Consider the following 13,146-nt stretch of genomic DNA (forward strand, 5'->3'; position numbering starts at 1 on the left):
AATTGTAATATAGTTTCATACCTAAACAACATAATAAATCTATAGGTGTTTCCGTCCTACTAAACGTTAAAATCTAGTGTATTTTACCGCCGTTTCTGTTCGTGAGTGCGGTCACAGTTCGGTTTGAGGAGTGGACACAAATGCAGACGAAACGGGTCTTAAGTAAATTTATTCAACAAGACAGGCTTCAAAAAACACCGGAGCAAGTGCAGGAGAAGGAATCAAAAAACCGCTATGGGAACGAACAGGGAACACACGGACTAACACGCGGTAACACACTATATCCTGGTGCAGGTGCATCGCTGAGGCCCCAAAGAAGCTCAGTGAAAAGTTGTGTGTTGCTCGGAGCGAAAAGTAGCACCGCGGGTCAAGCATTCAGTCTGATCTGAATTGAACAGGCAGTGCACAAGTAGCATAAATATTAACTTCCCCAACCTGGCTATTGCCACCGGCATGCTAAGTAGCCACCGGGTTGTACTTTTGAGTTGAGCGCAGCGTTAGCTTCCCAGCTCGTACTTTTTACCCGACAAAAAACTGCTAATGGAAGTCCCGCGCCTTCATTATGTGGGGACCCTTCTCTCGCCTCAGTGGCTCGTAGACCCGGGGTCCACAGACGTGAGGTTCACAGTTGGACCCTCTTGATCTTTCCTCCAGCAACTCCTTAGCTTCTCCTGGTTGTAAATGACTGCATGAATATGAATCAAGAGGGCTGGTTTAAAAAAAACTAAAAAAAAACCAGCATGCTCACGCGGTCTTGCTAGATTTCCTGGATAGAAGAGGTTTTAAAATGGAAGAATTGTAATGATACAAAATAAATAATGAATGCAAGTGCAAATATCTGCTTCTGTGTTGTTCAGATAGAGGCCTCATCTTTTTTTTCCCATCTGTGCAATGTGGGAAAGAAAAAGCATTCAGAAGTCGTCAGCAGAAAAAAATAAAATGAGATTTTGTGGAAAGTCACTCTGAGCTGGAGCTCTGTGTTCTCTCTTCCGTGAGAGATCAGACTATAAAAGCTCAAGGCAGCACAAGAAATCTTTAAGTTTTCACCCCACAACCTCGTACGTCTTTCACATTATAGTTCACAGCGAGCACAGTGCAACACTTGTTCTCGCTTTCTGTCACATCCAAGGCCGAGATCTCTGGTGAGACGTCGGAAGAGAGCCGACCAGTTTAGCGACTTATCAACTACACACCCGGTTTCAAGCCACGTTGCTCCAGACAACAAAACCCCGACCAGATGGGTTTAACAACGTTGGTTTATATGCAACTTGTGATGCTGGGATTCAAACAAAGTGTGTAGTAGACCGGTGAGTGAACAACTGTGCACGGCTGTTGGTTGACAAGCAAAATGAACACGACGCAGGAGGAGTTCAGTGACCAGTTTTTAGGTTCATTAAACACCAAATATCAAGAGGAGGGGAAAAAATACTTGATTTGTCATCATTACAAACATTGAGGCAGATGTGACCACGAATTGGGTTCAAATTAAACTTTGTACTGCACCTTTAACACGATCTCCAAACCACTAAAGAGCTCACAGTTTATAAGGACACATGTGGCAGTGGATGTCTTAATGAGACCACGGATTACCCCAAGATAACATTTATTACAAGAAACACTTTGACAAGGTATTTAAATACAGGACGTCCATCACATCTTAAAGGGTAAAACAAGTATATGATACAGATTCACAATTAAAAAGGGCAATTAATAACGTAAAACCATGCAAAACAAAGCTAAGCAAAGCCATAAATATAAGTGAATTAGTGACTTAAACCAAACTGGATGTGGCTCATATGTGGTGGCCCAAACTAATTGGGAACCAGGAAGTAGGCGTGGCTACTCAGCCCTACAGTAGCCCAGGAGGAACATTTCATTAGACGACTACACAGACAAATTTCTTCTTCTTTTATATATATTGGCAACGCAGTGATTTAGCCCTTCATCACTTTTTCACCCATATTCAAACTTTTACTACTTAGATTAAGAAGTTGCATCCTCAGTTTTTGGCAAAGCAAAAAGGGTATTTTCAGTAAATGCATAAAGAAAATTCCTCCACTGCAACGTGTTCAACGTGCTCTCTGCTCCTTTCTTCATCACGCTGCTTGTTCTACATCAAGAAAGGTCTTGACTTAAGACTGCTTTAACAGCGCTGGGAATGTGAATATTCTGTACTCTATCAAAAACCTGAACAGTGAGTGTGAGTTGAATTAACCTCTTGGAACACTTCTACATCAAAAGATGGCTTTGTGGAAAAATACAGAAAAATAAAGGAACATATAATGTGCAAAACTACAATGCAGTGTTTGCTGCTGGCGTTGCTCCGAGGAAACTATCGTGGCAGAGGCTAAAAAATATTGTTTAGAGTCAAAAGCACGAGAACAAATAGGCATGAATGTGTCATCAGAACCATTCATTCGCCGTAGTTGCTGTAATTGTACAACTTTTTGACATTTCAAGCAAAGCTGACGCACTGGAAGATGGTATATATCCACTAGTCCATCCATCTGCTAAATTTTGCAATGTCCCACGATTTCAAATATGAAATTTAGACAGCACAACCTGTTCATGTTCTGCATGAAAACAGAGCTACGCTAATGAAATAAATAAATGGCTACCCGGTGCATTCAAAGCTCTCTCTTGTGCAAAATCTTTTTTAAATGAGCGCGGAGCCGTCGGGGCCTCTCGCGAGTCGCTTTCATCAACATCGCGGGCCCACGCCGAGCGCGATTGGCTGGAACGACGTCGCGTAAGAAGAGATGTGCGAACACAGGTGTGGGATTTACCCGAGAATTAATCCAAACGAGGCGGCTGATCTCAGAGCCCAACTCGTGTGTAAACACAGATCCACAGAGCAGCTTGCAGGATGGCAGAAGACGCTCGCTGTGTTGTCTTCGGTCAGCGTGCTCAATTATTGAGTATTAGACGGTAAATGTTCAAAATGTGTGAAGATTTTATTCAAAAAGAAAAAAGGAAATGATGAACGCCTCACGTTAAGAGCAAGTAGTTAGCATTCATGAGCAGTATATCAACATGAAGCTAATGGTTTAACACACTGTGACTTTGTATGCAGACGCAGGTCATTATACATGTATATATAAAATATAATATGACACAGTTATAATAATGTAAAATGTGTTTTCATGGGAGATCTTTTAATTGATGATAGATAAACACTTTAGGCATATTAATAATCATTAAAAAAAAAACGTTCTAATGAAAGTGTTGCTGATGCGTGTTTTTTCTTTCAGAGAGGTTGAAATAATCATGTTATTTGTTAAGATGGCCTACATTAGGCTTTTCTCTTTGCACATGCAAACAACTCCAAACATTGGAGATTGAACGGTCCAACTGGATTGTTCTGACCCTCCCTTGATTTTCAAACGGTATTTCTTGTTTTCCCTGGGGACTTTTTTGAGGGGAGGGGGGTGTAACTGTAGTTTAATGCACCGTTAAAAAAGCTGCAGCTGGAAAAGTGAACAGGAACATTTTTTAACAGCCCCACAAAGCCCCTAAAGCCCGAACCCGGAGCTGTCTGCGACCACCTCACGCAGAAGAGGAAGCGGTCCCTCAAATCCGCAGACTCCAAAAAATGCTGAATGTCAATCATCCCCCCGTCGAGCAGATGCAGTGTCACTGACTCTCACCGGGCCTGGCAAGTATTGATTTTGAAAAAGAATCTCCCGACGGTTGAATTGTAATAAAAATAATTAAAAATTTGGACCGAGGTTTGTGAGATATGCTGGAGACCTTGAAGGCATTCAGGAGAAATGGGGAGGACAGGACTTAAGTTGTTTCCAGGAGGAGAGAAGGGGGGATCTGTCCTGGATGAACTGGACATGCATTTCCTGGAGGAGCAGCAAATCTTGAGGCAAAAGTCACCGTCCAAAAAAAAGATTAATTTCATCATAAAGCGGATATAGAGCCAGGCTGCGTCTTGGAGTTGTACAATTCGATAAAGTAGTCCCTATGTGTCTAGAAAAAAACAAGTCCTATTACTCGTCCTTGTGTGTGTGCGTGTGTGTGTGTGTGTGTGTGTGTGTGTGTGTGAGCTCGTTTAATCTGTCTCGGCCCCTCAAATTAAAGGACTGAGCAAGTGAATGAAACACGCACACACATGCACGCAACTTAATAAGAAAAAAAAAACTGTGCAAGTACGTGTGAGTCATGAAAGAAGACAACTACACAACAAGGGATGCCAGCGTTAATATTAGATCCGGGCCCTCGGGCATCGTTGTGCGTTATGAGTTCAACATTAATTGCGGCCGTTGGGAGCGTTTGTTCTTGACGTAATGACTTGTCAGAGGGAACCCTGACTCTCCATGAAGCACGAGCCGTGGAGAAGCGCGTTTTGTGACAAATATTTCAGATTTTTAACAAGACGGAGCTGATTCCCAACACTATAAAGAGCAAATATGTCCCTCTGTTACTGGTGCTTATACAGTAATTGCAGCCCCAGCAGCCTACAAGACACACCACACACACAAAAAATATTGCTTCATACAATTCTTTATTTTAAAGCTGAACGTAATATAGCTTCCTATGTGTGAGGCTTTCTATATTTTATGTAAATTGAACATATTTTAGACAATTTTAGACAAAACAAGACATCTGAAGATGACACTTTGGGATCGCAGTCATTTTTATTTCAGATATGTTACAGGCTTAAACAATGAAATGATGAATTAAAACAACAATCAGTCCAAAGATCATGTAAATAAGTTGAAGCCCCGCTGTAATTTCACATCGATGCTCAACGCACGACAAAAACTGACCTAAAATTCAACATAAACAACTTTTTGATGACAGATTTCAGTGTCACCTTTCACATTTATTGCTCCGCTTGACCGTTTGACATCCACCAACACTCTGGAACAGGCACTCACACATGCACACACACACACACACACACACACACACTCGCGCGTGCAGACACACACACACACTCAGGCACACACATGCCCCGTTGGACTTCGAAGCCTTGCGACCGTCATGTCCATCTTTTCAAACACTGTCCAGACAGGAGAAAAACCTTGGCCATCAGCTCTCCTCTCTGAACCTGTCCATCACTGTCACTCTGGATCAGCGGTGCAGAACTCATCCTTCCTCTCCCGCTGGCTGGTCCCCGCCGGACTGGACTTGCTCAGTCTAGCCCCTCATATCGCTGTCAGGAGTCCCAACTGACAGCCTGCTGCTGCAGCTGATTCCAGTTTGTTGGCTCCTGCGACGGGCCGACGCTAGCAATCTGCGCTTTGGCAGTGGGTGGCCATCTGGTGAAAGGAATAGCTTTGATAGGTACAATGATGGAGTCATTCATATGGGCATCTTAACACCCCCAAAAGCACAATCATGTGCATGAAATAGCAGCACGTTGGAATGGCAACTCCTTGACTTTGACGTGAGAATGCTCAAATCCCGCAGTTCACAGGGAGGAGGGATGTGACGGAGACATGTGTGAAGCACGCACACACGTCTCAACTGCTCGAGCAGACCGGATGTCACACCAGCCCCGCGTCTGTGCATGAGCTCAGGCCTTTTCTTTCTCTCTCTCTCTCTCTCTCGCTCTCTCTCTGTCTCTCTCTCTCTCTCTCCACACCACATGTGTGAATTCTATCGTAATGGCTGGGGTTTCCAGAGGAGTCTGGATCTTTCAAACAAACCACAACAGGCGGTAAACCCAGCTTCTCAACCTCCCACAGAGACGGGGACAGTCGGCGGAGAAGTGAGAGTGGGGATTGGAATTTAATTACAGCCTTAAAACCCTCAGAGTCCAATATGAGAGAGAGGGATGAGACATAAATCTACGGGGGTGCCTTTGTTTGTACGGTGGCTACAACAAGAAAATCATTCAAACCCCACTGCGGAGACACGAATGTCTGTCGAACAGCAGTTCAAAGTTTGACGGATGAACAACTGGGCTCTCGGAGACTGACATAGTCACTCATTCATTCCAGCTTTCTTTAATTAAAGTGTCCGTTCTTGTTCTATTGTGGAAAACTGTGCTCAAATAACAGACTGGAAGTAACAAAGACGAATATAGATTTGATTACACACCCTCGCCGGTATCGGCATATTTGACTGTATATTGGAATTATGGAAAAAATGTCAACAGCTGACCAAAAGAAAATGAGATTTTAACAGTTTTCCAGCCCAAAGGACGCGGGGGAATTTACTGATTAACCACTGAGACGGTTTACTAAACTATCTGTGTCTTGCATACATCACTTTGGGAGTTGAGATTCATGGCTAAAATCAATCTGTCTTTTTCCACATTGCTGACCATAAACGCAATTCCCCTGTGTCTAAGTGAAAGAACATGGATGTACTATTACAAGGGAACCTATGGCCTTATGATTGGATTCAAAGCTGCTTTGGCCGACACATCAAGGGAATTTTTTTCTGGGCCGCAGATTGGCCAGACTGGCGGCAGAGCGTAGAATCTGCAGAGTGAGTTAAAAGTCACAGGCCTGCTCCCAATCCATTGTATTTCAGCCAGGGTGGGGCACTGAGGATGAAAACCAGATTGGGTTGCTCCACATACTGTTCCACATTCAGCATGAAGGAGGAAAAAAAAAAGGCCCGAAGGACGGGGGTCTCTCTTTTTCTCCCTTTTCGCCTCACATTCGTAACAAAGATCCACTGAGGAAGTGTTGTTTTTTAGGGCTTGACTGGACTCTGGCTCTGATAGGTGTGACAGGGAACATTGGAGGGTTTGCGTTTTGCAGTGTGACTCGAAGAAAGACAGAAAAAACACAGTCTTGTGGCTCCTGCGAGAGGCTGACAGGAGGAGGGGGAGGGGGGAGTGGGGCACCCTCTAGCGCAGAAATCCAGATGTAGGTCACTGCCAAAAAATTCCAAACTCCTGATGTTCTGGCCAACGGGGGGAGGCTGCGAAAACCTTCTCCATGTAAATAACGTCAGCAAATCAGCCCTTACAATCCTTTTTTTTTCCATAAAGAATCTGGAGACATTTAAGCTGAGACAGCCATGAGAATACAAACCGCATGTCTTCTTCTGTTAGGGTTTCTTGAATCACCTCGGCTCTGCTAAAACAAAAATATCAGGGTGCAGTTCGACAGGGACACGTCAGGTAATGGATGTGGGGGTCTGACGTCCACAGCGCTCACGTATAGGAAAGAAGTTGGGACACTGCACGATAACTGTCAGCCATGATAGGTTTTGGCGTCAATATCATGCTAATGTACCTTTTCAAACTGACGTGGGTTTGCCCTACAAATTGCTCCAAAATATCGCTGTCATTTTCTTTGACCGGACCAACGTCTTCAGGCATCTATTTAATGGACTGATCAGAGCAATGTGCTGAACTTTCCCACTGGCCTTTCGCCTCAGGTCTCAATTCCTCTGCGTTTGAACTAAGAGGATGAGCCCGGTTCGAGAAACTGACATGCGCACAGTGGGGGAAAACGACATGGAGGCTGTGTGGCAACAAAAAAACAAAGCACATGTGAATTATTTGCGCCTCACAAAAAAACCCAGAAGAATTCTTTTCACAAAACGTTGTGAAACAGCCTGCAAAAAATTAGCGCGAGCGAAATTGAGCGTCTCGTGGGTGCACGCAGATTCCACCTGCTTTCTATTTATTTGTGTAATCGCAGCCATGCAAGTGTCATCGTTCCTTCAATTCAGCTCGAGGTTCATCCCACCATCTTCATATACATTGTTCCGACATGTGCGACCTCTTTCAACAAATGGGAGGACTTTTTTTTCTTCTTTTTCTTCTTCTTCGTTCCCCAGGAGCTGTGAGGTGTTATCCGCCAGATGTTTCACTCTCGGCCCGCTCATGGAGACGTTTTGAGGTTTTTGGAGACGCAGCTTTAATCTTGTAGCTGTGTGAGAAACATGGAAATGTTCCAAAACCGTAAGCGTGATCCACATAAATGTCTGTGTCGCACTGTGGACTTAATAGTTACTTTGGGCTGCCACCTCCTAGCTTGACATTTTCTCTCCATAAAATCACAGCAGAGCGACATCTGGACTTCATGCAGCAAACCACTGTAACACTTCAAACGTCAGGGTGGTTTTCACTACCTATCTGCAATAAAACTGCCCTGCAGAGTAATGCAATAATTCACTGGCTGGCCATCCGAGGAATAAAATGATCTCAATGAGACTGCAAACAACACGTATTTTCATTCACAAGTCATTTTCCAGTTCTATTATCAATTAATTGATAACGATTTTCAGAAAATAGGGAAAAACTATTTCCCAGAACCAAATACTGGCTTCTGCTTTCCTCTTGTGTTAGCTTTCTGTTAGCGTCTCTTCTATTATCTTTCTGTTAGCGTCTCTTCTATTAGCTTTCTGTTAGCGTCTCTTCTATTAGCTTTCTGTTAGCGTCTCTTGTGTTAACTTTCTGTTAGCATTTATTGTGTTAGCTTTCTGTTAGCGTCTCTTGTGTTAACTTTATGTTAGCGTCTCTTGTATTAGCTTTCTGTTAGCGTCTCTTGTGTTAACTTTCTGTTAGCATTTCTTGTGTTAGCTTTTTTGTTAGCATCTCTGGTGTTAACGGGTCGGTTTTGACCCTGTGTCTTAAATCAGCTGTAAAATACACTAAAAACATATAAATAAATAATTAAAAGGTTGTTGTGTTACGTGACTTATTGAGCGGTATTAGAAGACATCTCTTAAATACATTAGTTTTATTTATTGTTTCTTTTTAATATTATTAACTATAGTAACATATATGGTGTTACGGGTCAATGTCGACCCATATATATTTACTTCAAAGGCTAAAAAAACAAATGTTTCAGCAATAAAACTTTAATATAGTCATAACACAACATATAGATTTGTAAGGTCAAAAAACAACAACCAATCAAGCAAATCTTATTTTTATAACTGGGCCGAAAACAACCCTGACAACACAAAGGTCATCATTTACACCAGAGGATTTTATAATTTAATGGTTTTCATTTGTTGAAATAGAGGTTCCTGACAAAGTCAAATTGCCTTGATAATATATAATATAACATGAATAAACACATTTTATGTGGTTCTTTTATGCATTGAAAACCTAAAAAGGGTCGGTGCTGACCCGAACACAAGAGGAAGGTTGAGCCTTTTAAGTTTCTGAGCTTTTTATTTGTCGTTTGTGGTTATTCATTCTATGTTACCTTTTAAGTCTGGCTTTTAATTGAGCTTTATTTATTTAAAATCCTTCCGTTCTTTACTCGCCATAAATTGCTAATATTCTTGTCAGCGCTTTTTTCAGGGCTGTTATTATTGAATGTTTTATTATTTAGAAAGTAATTCATCGTTTGTGTGCGAGTATGGTTAAAGGGGTTTACTTTGTGAATGTGCTATATTTCATTTCTCTAAAAAATGCTATACAGTGTGATTGATGGGCGGAGGTTTTTCAGTTGGTTGCAACCTCACTGCTGCGTGCCACTAAATCTCACACACTGCTCCTTTTAAATGTCATGTTTTTCTGAGGCAAACAGTTCAAAAGTCAATTATAATTAGATTACTTACTGTCGAAATAATAGTAAATATTCATATTCAAGAAACTGGAGGAATAAATCTACATTGTTGGTGATGCATTTTCTGTTACAGCTTTGTTTTAAGATAACAAGGTTAAACAATATTCTCAAAACTATGTGAAGTAATGCATGTTTACTCCACCCAAACAAACCAAATTAAATCACACATTTTCTGACCTTTAGCGGCATCGAGACAATGGAGATACTTTTGGGAATTAAAAACTTTTCACAGCAAAGTCTGTGGATTATTTAGATAATTGGGACAGTGTTTCTGCAAAGAGATAAGTTGCTTTTAAATATTTTGAATGTTATTTATTAAAGATGTTAGAGTCACAAACAACTCTCATACTATTTATTATATTAATGTAGAGGCAGAAATCTCAAAACCTGGTGAAGATGTGGCTAGATAAAAGAAGATAACTGATTATTTGGTTGTGATTTGGGTAAACTGATCCTTTAAAGACATCATACACGTGTGATGATCATAATAAATGATTAAAAAAACCATAGTTTGTATCATCAGTCAATGTAAATACCATTTCACAGACCTCTTGAGTTAATTATGGGCAGGGAGACCTCTGGTATGTTTGCATAACTATGCGCCGTGATGAAAATACGCTGTGAACTCAGTTGTAAACAAAGAGTTGAGGCTGGTGGGACACACGTGACATGTATGTACTGTGACATGTCAGCATGACTGGTTGTATTTATCCTGTGCACAGTCTGCGACTGACCAGGCTCGCATGGCACGCCGTACCAGTCTCTAAGGTTAATTAACTATCTGGAAACTATTTTGGCCCCCGCCAAGTTTGTGTCACTTCAGGTATGTCTGCGTTTAACGTCTCCCACTCTTAAGTATAGGTGGCTGGCACGGGCTCTGAGTGCTTTTCCCGTAGTGTGGAATTATAATGACAGGATGGAAAAGGCAATAATATGGGCACAGGCTCAAAAAGGTCTCACTCACGGGTTCCCCGAAGAACGGCGTGTTTATGCCAAAGAATGTCAGGAAGAGCGTTAATGAGGAAGAGTTGTCTCTTTTGCATTAAAGTCTTAATCCAACATACTGGCACATCGAGGGAGAAGGCTGCGGTACCAAATAGGGTAGTCAAGAACTGTATTGACATCTGTTTCACAGACTATATTAAAAAAACACTTGTATTTTCTGTTTAAACAGCGACAAAACACAGATGAAGGGAGCTAACGCTAAATCAAGCTAGCCTGTGAGGTAGCCACAGCTAGCTCTTCTCTGTCGACTTACATAATTATATATATTGCTATGAACTGGGTGATGTCGTTAAGTTATTCCACATAACTAATCGAGTTTTCCACACATGTTAAATCAACGTTGGCCTCCTGTTCACTTCCATTCTCTGAGACCGAAAGGACAAAAAAACAACAACATTTGCCTCCGGCGGCGAAGGACGTTTGTGTCGTCGCGTTTGCGAGAAGTTCAATTTCAGTAAACTTTGAGTTTTGAGAATGTCGCCTCGGCAGTCTGCGTTTGTATGACCGATGCCTCAAAACCATGATCCAATTTCCAATTATTATGAAGAAAAACTAATCAAGGTAAACTCTTCGCTGAAGCGAGCGTAAATAGTTTAGCAGATGTCAGCGACAGTTTAGTTGAATTCATTTGGTTTAAATGACACATTCACGCTGGAAAAAAACATTGATACATTTATTGTCATCAACAGTAAATAATGAAAACTAAAGAAACCCATTTTGTTTGTTACCATCTGCGGTATCTCCCTTATTGAATTCTCATGAAAGATATGGCAATATTGTTTTAAGTGAAGCCTACGAAGACTTAAAATGAACACATCAACCTTTTCTGTGTCACTAATGAGCTTGAAAGCCCCCAAAAAACATTAAACCCTTTTTTTTCCTAAACTTTCCTGCTCTCTGCTTTTGAAGGACGAGTTCATACTGCAGCATGTGCTCTCCCATCAGGAGTTTCAAAACCAATTGGGGTATTATCATGTAAGGAATCTGGATATTAGTTCTCTTTTGTAAGGGAGAAATTACAAGAATAGTTATTGTAGCTTCTCTGGTCTCACAGAAGGAGAACAGACATATTAAACTGCCCTTTGGTGTCTATATTCATGCCTTGCCTTATTTGTTTGGGGCATTAGCATAATCAAATAATGCATGAAACACAGTTGTCATAATGTTACATTGCTTGTACCTGCGACGCGTTGATGTTATCTCCTCTGTTGAGACACAGTTATTGCGGCACAATTCATGGGGGGACATCAAAGCCTCCGTTCTCTATGTAAAAGGCTCTCGGCAGCTTCGTATCTGTAGCTCAGTCAATTGCCACTTCAAGACGGAGCTGGGCTTTCTGCCGCACAACAAAACGCATGAACATGCAATTTGGTCAAACTGATGTGCAGATTCTGCGAGGCCTTCGCGCACATTAATTTATCATAACTACTTTAAATGAAGATGAATGCATTTTTAAAAAAGGTTATTGTGAGAGAAGCGTGTGATTTGTCAGAATCTCTCTCTAAGTGTTTCCGTGTCGTGAAAAGGTAATTAGATATTGCACATATGATGTGAATGCGGGATGTTGATTTTTCACCTTGCTGTGAAATTATGAAATGAAATTAATTTACTATTCAGACATTTTTACGTCCAACATTACATGAAGCATTCAATAGTGTGTGTGCTCTGTGCATTCAACGTTCAGGATAATGCATGCTTTAAAGTGTACTGTAGTCATGCAGTGTGCAGTAAAAGTCCCTCAACTGAATGTTTTTGACATTCACACTAACATCCAGAAATAGCAGAGGCCACAGTGAGATTAAAATCAAGGAAACGGCATATCTTTTTTTACTTTCAGTGAAATAATTGTGTTTCTGTGTGTGTGTGTGTGTGTGTGTGTGTGTGTGTGTGTGTGTGTGTGTGTGTGTGTGTGTGTGTGTGTGTGAGACAGAGAGGGGCAGCTCATTTCTGGTGCATGGGTCAAAAAAAAGGATCATTCCCGAAGAGCTCAAATTGAAGACTATTTTTGCTTTGTTCACAGTGAGTGATTGCTGAGTGTGTGAGGCATTTGTTATGCTGTCTGCAGAGCCATAAATAATATTTTACCGTGGTGCGGATGTGTGTGTCTGTTAGCTTGACATCTGGGTTTTAATTCTTGGAGAAAAATCCCGTATCTGCATGATCCGACTAACGCAAGCCATCTGAAGAGAATACAGATGAGAGATGGGTGCCTCTATTCTCCCACAGCCTCCTCTCAACAACATTGCATGGCAGCATTCAGTGACCTTGGCTGATTAAATATTCCTCTGTGGTTTATATTCCGGAAACTCATCCTTCTGTATGTGTCTATAGTGTTGATGCACAGACCTACAAAGGTGCTGTACGGTAAAAAAAAAAAAAAAAAAGGTTTAATAGTCGAGTGGTTCATACCGCTTCTGCCGGGGCTTTTTTTAATTTTTTTTAGTGGATTGATGTGTGTGCATGATGGTGGGGATACGCGTGCGCGTGTTTGCAGATCAATACGATTTCATTGCGCGTGGCCTGCGGGATTTATTATCATCACTCATTTTAATGAGGTAGCAAGTTGATAGGACAACAAGATCACTAAGAGTAATGTTCCACCGGGAGAGTGCAAAGACCGCCACCAGATGGTTCAGCTGGG

Source organism: Clinocottus analis, unplaced genomic scaffold (genome assembly GCF_023055335.1).
Source record: "Clinocottus analis isolate CAN_PGR_092001 unplaced genomic scaffold, fCliAna1.0.p SCAF_11, whole genome shotgun sequence".
Lineage (NCBI taxonomy): Eukaryota > Metazoa > Chordata > Actinopteri > Perciformes > Cottidae > Clinocottus > Clinocottus analis.